Genomic DNA, 14,814 nt, shown 5'->3' with positions numbered 1-14,814 from the left:
TATGGTTTAATACTCTTCTCCATTTCTGTACATCACAACACCAAGATTTCGCTGCTTAGGATCTCTCTTCAGAGGCTATAGAGAATGCAAAAGCTACGGTTTTCACCCCTCTTAGTTATGTGTTTGTATGTGTAAGTGTAATACATATCAGTATATATTGATATACACATCAATATGTAATGCAATATATATCACCGAAGAGAACACATTGATTAAATACAAAAATTTGGCATCATTTCCAAACTTAAATAGTAAAAATAAAGACTACAAAAGGAGCTGCATACCCTAAATGTATCATGTGTAACAACAAGCATATTCAAAAATGTAAATTTACATCCAATTTCTCTGGTCTTGTCATATCACATTAGACCCATTTACAATGGCAAAACCCTAAGGTACTGCTGTGAAGAGAGCATGTTTGCTTGCTCATGGGTGTTCTGCAAATAAACAGCAGAGCCCAAAGCAAAAGCCTGTTCTGGTGAAACCTCCCACGTCGGTGAACACCAAAGAATCAACTCTTCTCACTGGGGTTGAGACATCAGGTTACACATTGACAGACAGTAATTTGGACCTCAGAGTACAGTGTAAGAACCAGAAGCTTTACATTTAAGACATACTCCCTTCATTCAAGTGAAACAGGATTATTGGAACGATAGGCGGGTCTGTAACCTGGGAACAAGGAGCTGGTTCAGACCAGTAAAGCTACGAGTGACTGAGTCAAGTCAGCGAAGAACAGCAGTCAGGCACTAAAGTGTTAAAAGTACCCAATTTGAAAACCAAATACACCCCGCTATCCTGTCAGCGTGGGGGTGATACCAACTGACTTTAAAAACCTTTGGTCCTTCAAAGTCCATTTGGTATGTATGTTTTTCCATTGCTACCACTGGGCACATCCCACACACTTTGTTTACTGTCACCACCTTGAGGACACCTTGACCTTGCATGTCAGCCAGCCCGAATTATGGCCCAACTGCAAAGCATAAACTTCAGGTTTTCAGGTCAACTTTTGGATCCAACATGGTTTTAGTCCATGGTGCCAGAAGCTGCATCCCATCCCTTCCCATCCCTGTCCTTTCCACCTTCCTCCCATCATTTCTCATGTGAGAAGTGCTTGTTAAGTCCCACATTTGAAACAGATGCCCCAACCCCACGAGGGGTTCATAATTACATGCACAGTCATACTGTCTGTTGTTCTTGTGAAAATCTTGTAGTTCATTTAAAAAAATCAAAACATTCACATAATCTCATGCCACCCAACACCCTAAGGAAACATGACCACCTCCCTTTTATCAAAGATACACCCAAGCAAAATAAAATAATCTTTAAATTTTTTTGCTTCCACTTAAAATGCATGTTTTATTTCTCCCAATCCCAGCAATAGCACAGAAGCCCCATCAGATCCATCCCAAACCAGTTTTTAGAAGGCTGAGATTATGAGGACCCTTGTCAAAGCAAGTGAGTGATACAAAGGCTCCCAAAGGCTGGGCACAGATGTGTCTGTCAAACAGATGGAAGTAAACAGTGCACTGGCCCCAGTGCTTCATGAGTCAGCTTGACATCGCAATGCAATCTGTATCCTTGAAACTGACAGTCTGGGGAGGGGTGTGAGGGAGTGAGGTTGATATTGCTTCCTATTAGCTCACCCTTTCAACATTAAACAGAGACCGGGAGAGAAATGGTTCCGACATTTCACCACATATATTTCTTCTTATGCAGTCTAAACTGAGAATGCCATGTAAATGGGTCACTGCAAAATGCAGCAATTTAATTTTTCTCCAATCAAAATCAGAAACAAACCAGAATGATCTCACTTCTATTAACTTTTGAAGGTTTACAGCAGTTAAAGTATTTTTGCTTCTATGTATGAAGGTTAAAAAAAATCATTTTTTTTCCATAAAATACAAGAGCAACCAATTTCACCATCGAGTTAAAGTAAAAACTGGGATTCTTTTTTAAATTAGTCCAAAGTGGCATTTAGGAACTTAGTTGTAGGCTGCTGTGCTGAAACCATGACAAACCAAAGTATAGGGCTGGGTCTGGTATTGTTTCGGTTTTCTTTTCAGTACCCAATGCTCACAGATTAAATTCTGGAAATGTTCCAATTGTAAGGCAGGGATCTCTTTGGATTCCACCACAGGTATGCTCCTTGGGTTGGATGCTGGAGGGTGAGGCACGTTTTGCCTGACCCGTGTCGACTACCTAGTAGTCATCAAGGTCAAAAAATTCATCAACTCTTCCTTAGTATTCCATTCCCTGGAAATCTACTCAGTACTGCAAGATACCTCCAATTCCACCAAATCCTTTCACAAATTGGGATCCTTCTTGTGACTTATCTGTGACAATTTCCAAAGTAGCTTCAAATTTTTTATAGTTGTTTGTAAACCATTCTAAAAGGAGCATGCTTTCAATCAGCTCATGTTCCTGTCCTGTCTCTTTGTCTGTGAAATGAGATTTATCCTTCTCTTGTTCTGGTGTTAAATAGGGAATTTTCTCCTCTTCTGTGCCTTGGCAATGAAGAACATATCTCATTATATCCAGATTTTCATAGGCTATTAGAATCTCTACAGCTCCCATTTCCAAAACAGTACTTGCCTGTGTCCTGGCTAATTTCATCAAAGTATCGTCCTATTAATTTCTTCTCTTGAATGAATTTCACGTTGGAGAGAACTTCAGTAGATAACTCAATAGTTTGGTTGAATCCATTTTCACCACCATAGGATATATCAACTAACTTTAAAACTTTCGATTGCAACCTCTGATCAAACATATCAGATTGACTTAGTTCAGTTTTAAAGTCAGCTGATCCAGGTAAAACAAGACCAGCCACATTCACTTTGTCCCCAGAAATAAACAGTTGTACAGCAGTTTCTGCTACTTTCCGAACATAGTTATGTCGCTTTTCCATTCTTAAACGGGCAAAACGCAAGGCTGACTGACCTCCTCTATCATGTTTCTTTGGAAGATCCACAGTGAATTTGTGCAGGACTTCTCTTGTATTTCCTTGGAGTGTGCCAAAAAGTGCACCACTACCATCTATTACAATGAAGCCAAACTTGCCGTCGTCTGAAAGTAGTGCTGTAAGAGCCTCTGTATGGAATTTGTTGTCACACAAATACAATGATGGTTTGAATTGGTTTGAAAGGCTCAAAGTCAATGTTGACTTTCTTTTCCTTTCCTTCTTCTGTTACAATTGTTCCACAGTAAACAACCAGACCATTTGGAGGTACTTTGTTATAAAGTTTGAGTCTTTGTTGTACAGATGTAATGGGTCCCAAGACTGAAAGGCGGTTTACTCGTGACTTAATGTTAGATGCAGTTCCAAACTCATCTGCTAACATTTTTGCCACTCGTGAAATCTGGCCTTTGGGAGGAATGCTCAATGATATCATGCTGGTGCCATTGCTGCGGGCCGCCTCCAAGCTCTTAATGAGCTTCTTGATCTTCCAGATCTCCACGTTCCTGTCTTCCTGTCGGCAGCACTGGGGTCATCTGCCATCTTCTCGCTTCCTCCCCCCTAAGGGCCCAGTCCTGGGCAGCAGCGGCTGCTCCTCCCCGGCGGCAGCTCTGACATAGGATACCAGCTCCCTCTCTCCAGGCAGCTGCAGGTGTTGCAATCTGCTCACATGGGGCCTGTGATCGGGAACAATTTTTTTTGCCAGCCACTCCTCAAAGGACTAATATCAAGAATATATAAAGAATTCAAAAAAGTTAGTCACCCAAAATAAAAGATCCAATCAAAATATGGGCAATTAAAATCAATAGACACTTCTCAGAAGAAGTACAAATGGCTAATCAATACATGAAAAGATGTTCAGCATTTTTGACCATTAAAGAAACGCAAATCAAAACAACACTGAGATTTCAATTTACTACACAAAGAATGACTATTATCACAAACTCAAAAAACAACAAATACTCATGAGGTAGTAGGTCAAAAGGAATGCTTGTACTTTGTTGGTGGGAATGTAAACTAGCGCAACCACTATAGAAATCAGTATGGAGATTCCTCAAAACACTAAAATTAGAAATTTCATTTGACCCAGGTACATCTCTTTGGGGTATCTTCCCCAAAGAATCAAAGCATCATATTATAATGATACATGCATATCCATGTTTATAGCAGCACAATGGGTAATAGCTAAATTTCATAAGTAGCCTATATCCCCATCAAAAGATGAATGAAGAAAATGTGGTATATATACATAATGGAGTACTATTCACCCATAAAGAAGGATACATTTGAGTTACATTGATACATTTGTAGGAAAATGGATGTATCTTAAGTCCATAATGCTAAGTAAGTCAGACATAGAACATTAGATATTGCTTTATTTCTCTTATATGAGAAACTTGAAGTATGTATAATTTAAGGAGTAAAATAAAAGAAAGATGATAGTGACCAAGGAGATAGACTATGGAGATGAGATGAGGATTTGGGGACGAGGAGAAAGGGGAGGGTGGAGAGGGAAAGTAGAAGTAAAAATTATTAAGATATGATATGTATATATACCAATTCCTCAAGATGAATACATTAGCTATCACAAACATATACTAATAAAAAATTACAGGATGTCCTCATTTACCAGGTCTGACACTGTTTGACTTCTTACTCTTCCCCAAAGTCAAAAGGAGCACAAAGAGCCCATATTTTAAATTGATTCAGGATATCGAGACAGTTATGACAGCACATTTAAAGACATGAAAGAGGACTGCTTCAGAAAGTAGCAAGAAAGATGGGATGAGTGTCTTTGTAGTTAAGGAATACATTTTTAGCAGAATTAATGGCAATGTTTCTTATGGTAATAAAATTCTACTTTAACTATTCAATACCTGTGTTATGGCCCATGTCTCATGGATCATAGGTAGAGGTTTTCAGAGGTAGCCGGATCTAGTGTGTGATGCTGGGATTAAGGGTGTGTGATTACTAAATTAGTCCACTGATTGGTTTGGCATAGTTCTGGGTATGAATAATGGGAAGGCTGACCCTGGGTGTGACTGCTACCCACCTTAAGGGCATGTTGCCTGGATAGAATACAAGGGACAGAAAAAAAAAAAAAGAATATAAAGGACAGAAAGAGGGATACTGTGGTTGCTTGTAGCTTGCTGCTTTCTGCCTTGCTGCCTTCTGCCTTGCTGCCTTCTGCCTGGTATGAGTCTCTATGATGTCCCTCTGCCATGCCACCCTGCCTTGGAGCTGGTCGACTATGGACAGAAACCAATACAAACTGTGAGCCGAAATAAACCTTTCCTCCTTTAACTTTGGGTGTCAGGTATTTTGTTTCAGCAAGGAGAAAAGAAACCAAGACACCTTGTATCCTTTTTATTTATAATTTTAGCTCACCAACTATAGTTATGTATCATGTTTCCTATATATAGCAAATGTTGTTTTAATATTAGTGAAGTTCAGAAGCTTCTTGGCTAGGTTAAAATTTCAGAGAACAGCAGCTGACAGATCAGGGACAATCAAAAATTAGTACTATTCTTTCACTCAAAAGAGAAACTGTATTACAGATCTTTCATTTCAATACAGAATATAGGACAAGTGATGTGGTTAAGTGGAAACAGATGACAGTTTTGCAATACTATTACAAATCAAGATTCTATAGTACAATACTTCATTTTCTCTTCAAGCATATGTTAATCTCAGCTCATATGTGGTTCTAAGTGTTGATGATAAAAACGGTATCTGTTGGCTTGTTAGGAAGATCTGCTAGGTTAAATCGTTAAGCCATAAACATTCTTGGTGTCATCCAGTGAAAGCACAATTCATATGGCTGTGGTGTGCAAGTGGTTTCAGTGTTTCCCCAAGGGTGCATTGCTGGAAGCTTGGCTTCCTGTGTGGCCATGCTGATATGGTGGAAATTTTAGGAGCCCAGTATGAAGTGCAATCCTGGACTCCCAGCACTTTGGGAGGCTGAGGTGGGAGGATGGCACGTTCTGAGCCCATCTTGGGCAATTTAGCAACTTAACGAGACCCTGTTTCAAAATTTAAAATATAAAGGGCCTGGGATATCACTTAGTGTAAAGGCCGAGGGCTCAATCCCCAGTTACAAACACACACACACACACACACACACACACACACACACACGTGGAGCTAGTGGAAGGTAACTCTGTCAATGGGGGCTCCACCTTTATGAGTGGATTAATGCAGTCTCATGGAGTGGGATGGTTTTCTCAGAAATGAGTTAGATCCCAAAAGAACAGGTCATTGTAAAGAGCCTGGCTGCACGCTGATCTCTTGCTTTCTGTTTGCCATGTGAGCTTCCTCCTCCTCGATGCTCTTGCCCTTCTGACACCCTGCAGTGTCAGGACCTCACCAGAGCTGAACCTCCAGAACAGTGAGCTAAACAAAGCTCTTTCCTTTACGATAAACTGTCCAGCATCTGGTATCCTATTATAGTAACACAAAACAGACTAAGACAACTCTGCAACATTGTTTTTGGATGATTCCCCAACAGATTTTGTTTTCCTTACAAACTTGCTTAATGAGAAGAAATATTGCCTTGTGTCTATATATGGAGAGAAAGTCATACTCATTATGTATTCCAGTATTTCATTTGTGACTTCCTGGATAATGTTTACTTGTTCGAACATGGGGAAAATAGTTGAAGGCTAGTTTTTGGAGGACTTGCAAGTGAAGGTGACCCCATTATGACAAATAAACCCTGTATTTTTGAGTGAATGGACCAATTCAAAGTTAATTTTTGTAGTCACTTTGTAATATGGATACTTAGTTTGTACATGTACTTGGAAAATGTTCCCACCCTGACCTCACCAGAAAAGAATTGTAATTAAGCCAAGCACCGAAATGCCACACTTCTATTAAACCCCAAGATTTCAAAGATGATTTTCAAAAAATTCATCTGTTATTTATTCTTCTGTAGTAGCTCTGAAGTGATTAAATGGAATTTTAAATGGCTCATGTCCCTGGGAGGAAAAAAAAATATCAGGGTGTTGAGCTTTCTGCTCTTGTGTGCTGATGGTATTACAATTAACCTGATTGGTCTGTGCTTTGGTGATGCAAGATATTTTAAAATGTCATTTGTTTACAACTGTTATTGTGAGTTCTGGAGGAAATAGCATCTACAATTTTTATCATAGACTCACATTTTGTTATCAAAAGAAAATTTAAAATTCATATAATTGTGAAGTTAAGTTTGAATACTACATTAAGAAATGTCCATACTTCTTTGTTTATATGGTTGAACTTTTTTGAGACTGCAGTGTAATTACATTATATTTGTTTTTTAAGATTTACTCCTAAGCTCTGAAAAAATTCTTAGATTCTTTAAAAATAGCTCATAAGCATCATGTGGCTTCCAAACTTTTATTTAATCTTATTCCATGGAAAGACAGTGACTATCAACTAAATCTTTGATTTTTATTGAAGAATAAAGAAGTATATATTCAGTGGAATGTAGTGTAAAGATAGTAATTCTCAAATACTTCTTGTTCGTGGTGGCACACGCCTGTCATCCCAGCAGTTGGGAGGCTGAGACAGGAGGATCACTTAAGAGTTCAAGGGCAGCCTGTGCTACAGAGTGAGTTCAAGGCCAGTCTGAACTGTATATCGAGACTCTGTCTCAACCAAAACAAAAATTCTTCTTGTTTGGGGCCAGGAATTTAGCTCAGTGGTTCTGCCAACTGCCTCAAAAGCGCAAGGTCCTGAGTTCAATCACCGGTACCAAAAAAAAGAAAAAAAACTCTTCTTGTTTAATACATTATATCACCAAGTGATTAATAAAAAGTTACTAACAACAAATGAATTATATCCAGAGCTACAATATAGAGAAAGCTATCCTATCATCCTCCTGATGTATATTACCTAGATTATGTATTATATTATACATAATATATATATATGTCATTACATTAAAATCCATACTGTTAGACTGCAAAGACTCTGAGAGACCTTCTACCCCACTGATTCTTAGATAGGATTCACTGTTAGAGCTTTAAGCTTGTTTAGACTATGCAACCTGCAACAATTCAGTTGAGTCTCTAGTATAGGACCCTAGGCATCAAAGGTTTAAAAACTCCCTAGTGCACCCAGGATTTAGCTCAGTGGTGCTGCCGTCTGCCTTGCAAGCACAAGGTCCTGAGTTCGATCCCGAGTACCAACCAACCAACCAACCAACAAACAAAAACAACAACAATAACAACAACAAAATAAAAACTCCCTGGTGATTTAAATGCATGTTAAAGACCCAGTGGCCTAGGGGAGTGGCCCTCCAGTTTAGCTATAAGTAAGACTCATCTGCATGCCTGTAATCCCAATGATGTAGGAGGCTGAGGCAGGAGGATCACAATAGCCTATGAAACTTAAAAGTTTAGAAGGAAGCTGTCTCAAAAATAAAATTTAAAAAGTGCTGAGGATAAGGGCTGGGGGTTTAGCTCAATGCTGCTGCCGAGTTCGATCCTAGGTACTAAAAAAAGTTCTGGGGATATAGCTCACTGCAAAGACCCTGGGTTCATTCCATGGGACACACACACACACACACACACACACACACACACACACACCACAAATTCACCTGTGGAGTTGTGTTAAAACAGATCCCAGGCCCTCATCCCTAAAGAATCTCCTTCAGTAAATCTGGGCATGAGATTGAAAAATTTCAAGATGACAAGTGCTTTGAATTGAATTGTATTCCCCAAAATTGATATTCATGAACCCCAATGTGACCGTATTCACAGAAAAAGCTTTTAGGAGGTTTTAAAATTAAATTAGGCAAAAAAGATGATTTCTTCTAAGAAGGATTGGGAGGGAAGGAGAGGGAGAGGGAAAGGAAAGAGAAAAAGGAGAAGGAAGAGGGAAAAGAAGACACACTATGCCATGCACTTTTGAGTAAGCATTTGATTTCTTTCAAAAATAGAGCTTATTTTTCCTTAGGCATTGACATTTTGTTAATAAGGAAGGGCAACTTCACAATTTTTATGAATTGCCAGGTTAATACAAAATGTGAAGACCTCAAAAGGAGAGATTAATTGCCCTGTCTTAGCCAATGATGTAACAGAGAAGTGAGAAAAAGACAATTTGGCTGGGGATCAAGCGGCTTCATTTCTCTTCCAACTGCTACCAGAAATGAGAAACAGGAACTGGTTAACAATCCCCACCCAGGATAACCTCATTTCTTTGTAGACTGAAAGGGCTAGAATATAATTATTCCAAGTTTCCTTCTGCCATTCTTATTTGATAAGTGCTTCTAAGGAGTGTTATTTTTCTGCTAGACTCTAGTTGGGCTTTTAAATTGTGTTATTTTAGCATTTAAAGAATATGGCATGCTTCCCATATGGCCACGATGAGTAAAAATAGTACTATTTACAGTGGAGCCCTGACTTACGAACTCAATTCATTCTCGAGGGCTAATTGTAACTCAAGTTGCTGATTTGAAGGCTCAGACTCCTCTACACAGCCTTCAAAGTCTCTCTTCTGTACACAGGCAGATCTCATTGTCCTTAGCGAGACATTGGCCCAGGATTTCTCATTAACTCCAAACAGGAAAGGATGTTGTAATGTTCCTTCCAGAAGTCTTTAAAGGTTAAATCTGTATCTGAAACCATCTAGAAGCACAAGTCGGTGATATTAGAGGTCATAACTCAAGACTCTGTTTGTAGATTAAAATTATGGCTGTAACCCAAGTTGTTTGTATTTTAGGCTGGCTGTAACTCGAGGGTCACTGTATTTTGTTTTATTTGTTTGTTTTGCTTTTTGAAACATGGTCTCACTGCGTAGCCCAGCTGGTCTTGAACTCACAATGTAGACTAGGCTGGCCATGAATTTGTGGCAATCTTCTTGCCTCAGCCTCCTGAACGTTGAGAATACAGATGTGTGCCACCATGCCCGGCAAAAAGGGCACTATTAGAAAATAATAAAGATGAAAACAAAAGAAACACATAAAGATGAAACAAAAGAAAACCAAAAGAAGAAACTGTAAGTTTTTGGAGTTAGGTGAGAAAAGTGTACAGAAACATCACTGGACTACACACTCAAATTCAACATTACCAAAATGTCCATTATTCCTTATCTAAAAATACTATACTGTAAATGCAAAACAGCCACGACTTTCTTTGTTTGAAAATGAACCTCATCAGTAGAAGAAAAAGTTCAAATAGCTTGGCTGTTTTATTGGAATTCATAGTGTATAATACTCAAGCAGCAAAAGTGTGAAAGGAAACATTAACTGCAACATGAAATCAACTTCACTACTTCAGCCAATGAGGAAATCAAGTATTTTTCCTAAATTGCATATCCCACAAAAGTATTTAGAAAGAAATATATTAGTAAGTATAGATTTAAAGTCAATTAGATTGAAGGCCATTCTTCACAATATCTTACACAATTATGAAGCCAGAACAGATGTGACAAATAAGCATATTCTCATCTGTGCTTTATTTGGCTAAGGGCCCATGTAGTACCAGTCCCACAGAACAGTGGCTCCCAAGCTTCCTGCACACCGGAATCACAGTGCTTTGAACACCGTGTACACCGTGATTTGATGGATTCAGGCTGTCAAGTGGGCTCAGGAATTCTAAATGCCCTCTGAATGGCTTTTATGTGAAGCCAAGTTTGGGGGCCACTGCTGTGTAACATTAGTTCAAACCCTAGCTACTTATTAGACAGGGCCATCTGGCACCTCCAAAGGCACGAGGGACACAGGAGCTGCAGCCTAGGATATGCCAAGAGAATTTTATTTTGTAGTTTTGTTTGTTTTTCAGACATCTACATCTCAGTAAGTTTCCCATTAAGGACTCTGAGCTGGAATCAGCCAGAAGGAGACAGGCCCTGAGAGGCTGGCTACAGACAAAAGGAGAACAAGTTCTTCAAAGGGAAGCTTGGTCTCTGAAACCAACACAAGACCCTCTCCACAGATTCTGACCAAAACTAATAAACTTATTATTAAAGTAACATCTGGACACTTGGAAAAGAAATTTAGTAAATGTTAACAAGAATTCACTAAATAGCCATTTTCTTTTTTTGACAATGTGGCTATCCTGGTAGAGCAAAGCTAAGGACACAGCACAGAGCGTATCTGCTGTCACTGCACCTGTATCTGGGAGGAAGGAGTTGCTTCTTTCTAATCCTTCAGCTGGGGGCACAGGAGGGTGCTCTTTTCTAATTCCTGCAACAGTGCCATGCACCCATGTACACTACTTTGCTCCCCTGGGATACAGAAAGAAAAGATGACTTGGTAACATGAGTCCTCAATCGGCGAGAATATTCACCTACCTCATCAAGTTAGTGTTAGGTGGCAGGGAAGAGGCTTGAGATCTTAAATAAGGACTTGGACTCAGACTGGACTTGAAGCAGATGCACAGTTGGGGGCAGAACTGCTCAGTTCTCTCAGTAATACCCAATTTGTTAACGAGCTGAAAGAAGAGGCCTGACTTAACACAGTAAACTCCACAGCATCACATTGAAATGTCGGACATTTCACTGGGGTGGGGTGGGATGGGACTGCGTGTTGTAACAGCAGCTGGGGCAAACTGATTGTAATTTAGAAGTCAATGGGGGGCGGTAATAATGCTGCCACTAAAGCGCCAAGGATATACTTAGGGAAATACAGTAATTAGAACAAAACCATTAAACAGCTTTCTACTCTTCTTTAGATGAAACGTGGAATTCAGTCCGTTTTTTTTTTCCGGTACCGAGGATTGAACTCAGGATCTTGCACTTTTGAGGCAGGCGACAGCACCACTGAGCTAAATCCCCGGCACCTGGAATTCAGTTCTTAGGGTTAACTGATCTGGTGTGGGGGCTCCCATGAAAAAGAAGTCACTGAAAACTTCCTTCATGAGTCTAGGGTTGGAAACCACTGACTAGAAGACTACTGTGCTTGGTGGGAAATTAAACTAAATGAGATTTTTGTCAAGATTTCTTCCAAATTTAAGAAGATAAACAAATTCACATGGATTACATAGTACTGCTAAGCACTTCCACAATTTATTCTAATAATACATGTAACTCTCAGCACAGAGCTTGGCCATGTATTAGACTCTCAATAAATATAAGATTAGCCATTTTTATTGTGTCCCCTCTATTGATAGAGCTATACTGTACAGTCAGACAGGTCCTTGCCTGGCCTCCAGGGTTTCTTTTTTTCCATAAAATGTTTTGTTCCAGAAATGGAACAGTTTGTGCGCTCCTGACTAATGTATCAAAATGTTTTGTAACTCTTTGAATTTGCAGACCTCTCAAGAATGTTCTGTAGCTCCACCCCTTTCAAGAATGTTGTTAACTCCGCCCCTCTGCTCCTGTGAGGATGCTCCCCACTATGTCAGAAATGTTCTGTAACTCCGCCCCCCCTTCAATGAGCATGCTCGCCTATGCCTAGACTGCTATATAAGGAGGCTGTCATTTCTAGTCAAGCTCTCAGGCTTCAGAGTATGAGCTCCTTTGTACCAGATTGTGGTAGCTGTGACGCTAAGCTGTAACTCTGAACTGTTAACTTTTGGCTATAGCACCTAACTGTTCCGTTCTGCCACAACACTATAGCAGTTCAGTGGAGGTATTTTATCTTTACACGCCAGCTGAGAAAACTGAGCCACTGAAGTTGACTTAGCTTTCCAAGGCCTGCAGTAAATTACAAAATCAGGGTTTGAGTCCAATGAAAGCTAGTTCTAAATTACAGAGCCTTTTCTTTCCTCCACAAGCCCTCTCCATATAAAAATATCAGGAAGTTTATACAAATCAGTGGTTTACCTGAATAAACATTTTAAAAATTTCACAATATCATTTCCTCCTGACTCAGTTGCGAGGAATCTCTCTTCCATGCAATTTCTGAAAAAGAGAAGCACAAAAGTAGACATCCACACTTTTTCCTATAAATGAGGCCGGACTGAAGGTCTTTGAGGTCTTGCAAACAAGGGAGATGGATAGAAGTGGCCCTTCTGCACTCGGAGGCAGGCCAACCTGGAGGAAAGCAGCCATCTTCACCACCGGGGAAGTAACTTATGCACGATCACTTCTGGATAGCCCAGCTCCGGAGACCAGTTAGGCGATGCTGAGCGAGGGGACACTGGCCCTGCGCTCACCCTGGTCACAACTGACAGGGGCCTGGCTGGCCTGGACTGGGTCCGTTAGTCCCTGGGGACTCCTTGCACGGAGCGGGAGGAAACTTCTAGTAGGGGTTACTACCGAGCTGCAAATGCTCCTGAAGGCCCTGGGTGGAGGAGGGCCCCTCTCTCCCACTGCAGGCCTAGGAGGTAAGATCGAAACTTCCTCTTGGGAGCTACAAACGTAGAACGCTGCGCTCCTGACCCTTTATCTTATATGATTAAAGTCGGGATCTCGTGCATTTGGCCGTACAGTCAAGGTGGGGACTGCTTCTGAGGCCCCTTCTCCGTCAGAGTGAGAGTGGTCAGAGGAGAGGGAGTAAGAGCTTTGGAGACAGAGGCGGGGAGCGGGCATCTGCTCCGGACGGAGATTCCGCACGTCCTGGGATTTCCACTCCCCGGGCCCGGCAGAGCCTCGCTCCTCCCCCGGGCCTCCCCAAGTTATCTTCCCTAGTAGTTCCACAGGAGCCTGGGGCGTGCGGCCTGAGCAGCGGCCCGGCGGGGCAGAGCGCGAGTGCGCCGGCCGGAGTCGGGGTCCCATACCCTTTCCCTCGCCTGCCCGCCGGGTGACGTCGCGGCCCCCCGCCCTCGGGAGCCCCCGCCCCGCCCCACCCCGCCCCTCCGGCGCCCAGCGGCAACGCGCATCCCGGCTCGGGTCCTGGATCCGTGGCGCGGCAGGCGCGCTGAGGCCGGCACCGAGCGCGGGACTGGCGCCCGGCGCGGCGGCGCCTGCAACGTCCGAGCCGAGCGGTCGGCGGCCGGCGGGAGCGGTAAGCGGAGGGCGCGGGGCTGGCGGGCGGACGGGCGGGCGCCGTGGGCCTCCCGCGCGAGCTGCTCCCGGGACTCCGGCTCGTAGCCGGCGGGGAGCGAGGAGCCCGGCCCCGCGGGGTCCGGGAGGCGGCCGCAGCCCGGCCTGGCGCGGAAAGGACCCGGCAACACTCGGCTCGGGCGGCCCGGGGCTTCTGCCCTGCTCCGGGCTGAGGCACCGCTCGCGCCCTCTCCCTGCCCAGCCCCAGATCCGCGCAGCGGGAACCCGGCCGGCGGGCGGCCCGGGCGGGGCAGGGCGGGGCGGCTGACTCAGCCTGGAAGCGCCGCGAGCGGTGCCGCAGGGCCGGGTCTGCGCTGCGGTGGAGCCCCGCCGGCCGGGAACTCGGCGGCTCTCCCTTCCCCGCGCGCTGCGGCTCGCAGTTAGGCTGGCCGCACTGGGGTCCAAACCCAGCCCTAGGCTCTGAGAGCTCGAGCTGACCCTCGGCTACCTGCGATTCTCGAGGTCAGGGAACACGTTACGTTTCTAGGCATCTTCGTGGAATAAAGTTCTTGTTAAAAATTTTAGCTCGTCATGATTTAAAATTGGAGAATGGACTTTCTTGCTTAGAAATATTTTCAATATGTGTGTATAGAATTGACCTTTTCAAGAATTCTTTTTTAGTTTATTTCTCCAGAAATGATAATCTACAAAATTAAATACTGAGGTGAAATATGTTATAGAATATTCAGGTTGCACAAGTAAATGGGATCATAAAAATATAATGTGCATGGAAGAAATAAAATTTAGGATTATCTGAGTATTGATTTCACGTGTTACTTTTTTCCTTCAAGTCACTCTACAGACATAAGCCCTTTTATAAACTATATAGCCAAGGTCTGCTTTAGTAAAAATGGAAGAGAGGTTGAATTTCGTGTCTCTGTCACCTAGTGACCCTTCTGTGGGTTTAGCAAAAAGTGCCAGACAGAGCTGGTTCCTGAGGGGACATT

At 42.5% G+C, this 14,814-nt stretch overlaps 1 protein-coding gene and 1 pseudogene across 5 annotated transcripts in view; one reads left to right on the top strand and one right to left on the bottom strand.

Moving 5' to 3' along the window:
- Window positions 1-13,121, bottom strand: LOC101707471 (eukaryotic peptide chain release factor subunit 1 pseudogene; annotated as a pseudogene). The gene is made up of 3 exons (XR_015450013.1): window positions 12,707-13,121; window positions 11,234-11,373; window positions 1-3,674 (listed from the first exon to the last, which is right to left on the bottom strand). The product of XR_015450013.1 is annotated as a eukaryotic peptide chain release factor subunit 1 pseudogene (transcript).
- Window positions 13,122-13,189: 68 nt separating this feature from the next.
- Dse (dermatan sulfate epimerase) overlaps window positions 13,190-14,814 on the top strand; it is an 84,254-nt gene continuing 82,629 nt past the window's right edge. For 2 of the 4 annotated variants that reach the window (XM_021247825.2, XM_004869072.3), the window contains exon 1: window positions 13,698-13,829. The gene's annotated coding sequence lies outside the window, so the exon portion shown is untranslated. Of the gene's footprint in view, window positions 13,210-13,697; window positions 13,830-14,814 lie in introns of those variants that run through there. The other 2 variants (XM_004869073.3, XM_087207889.1) reach the window with 2 other exon arrangements.

This window comes from Heterocephalus glaber, unplaced genomic scaffold (assembly GCF_053883595.1).
Source record: "Heterocephalus glaber isolate CG9 unplaced genomic scaffold, H.glaber_assembly_v1.0 deba00000896, whole genome shotgun sequence".
NCBI classification, from domain to species: Eukaryota; Metazoa; Chordata; class Mammalia; order Rodentia; family Bathyergidae; genus Heterocephalus; species Heterocephalus glaber.
The sequence above is the reverse complement of the archived record's forward strand: the minus strand, read 5'-3'. Positions and strand labels throughout refer to the sequence as shown.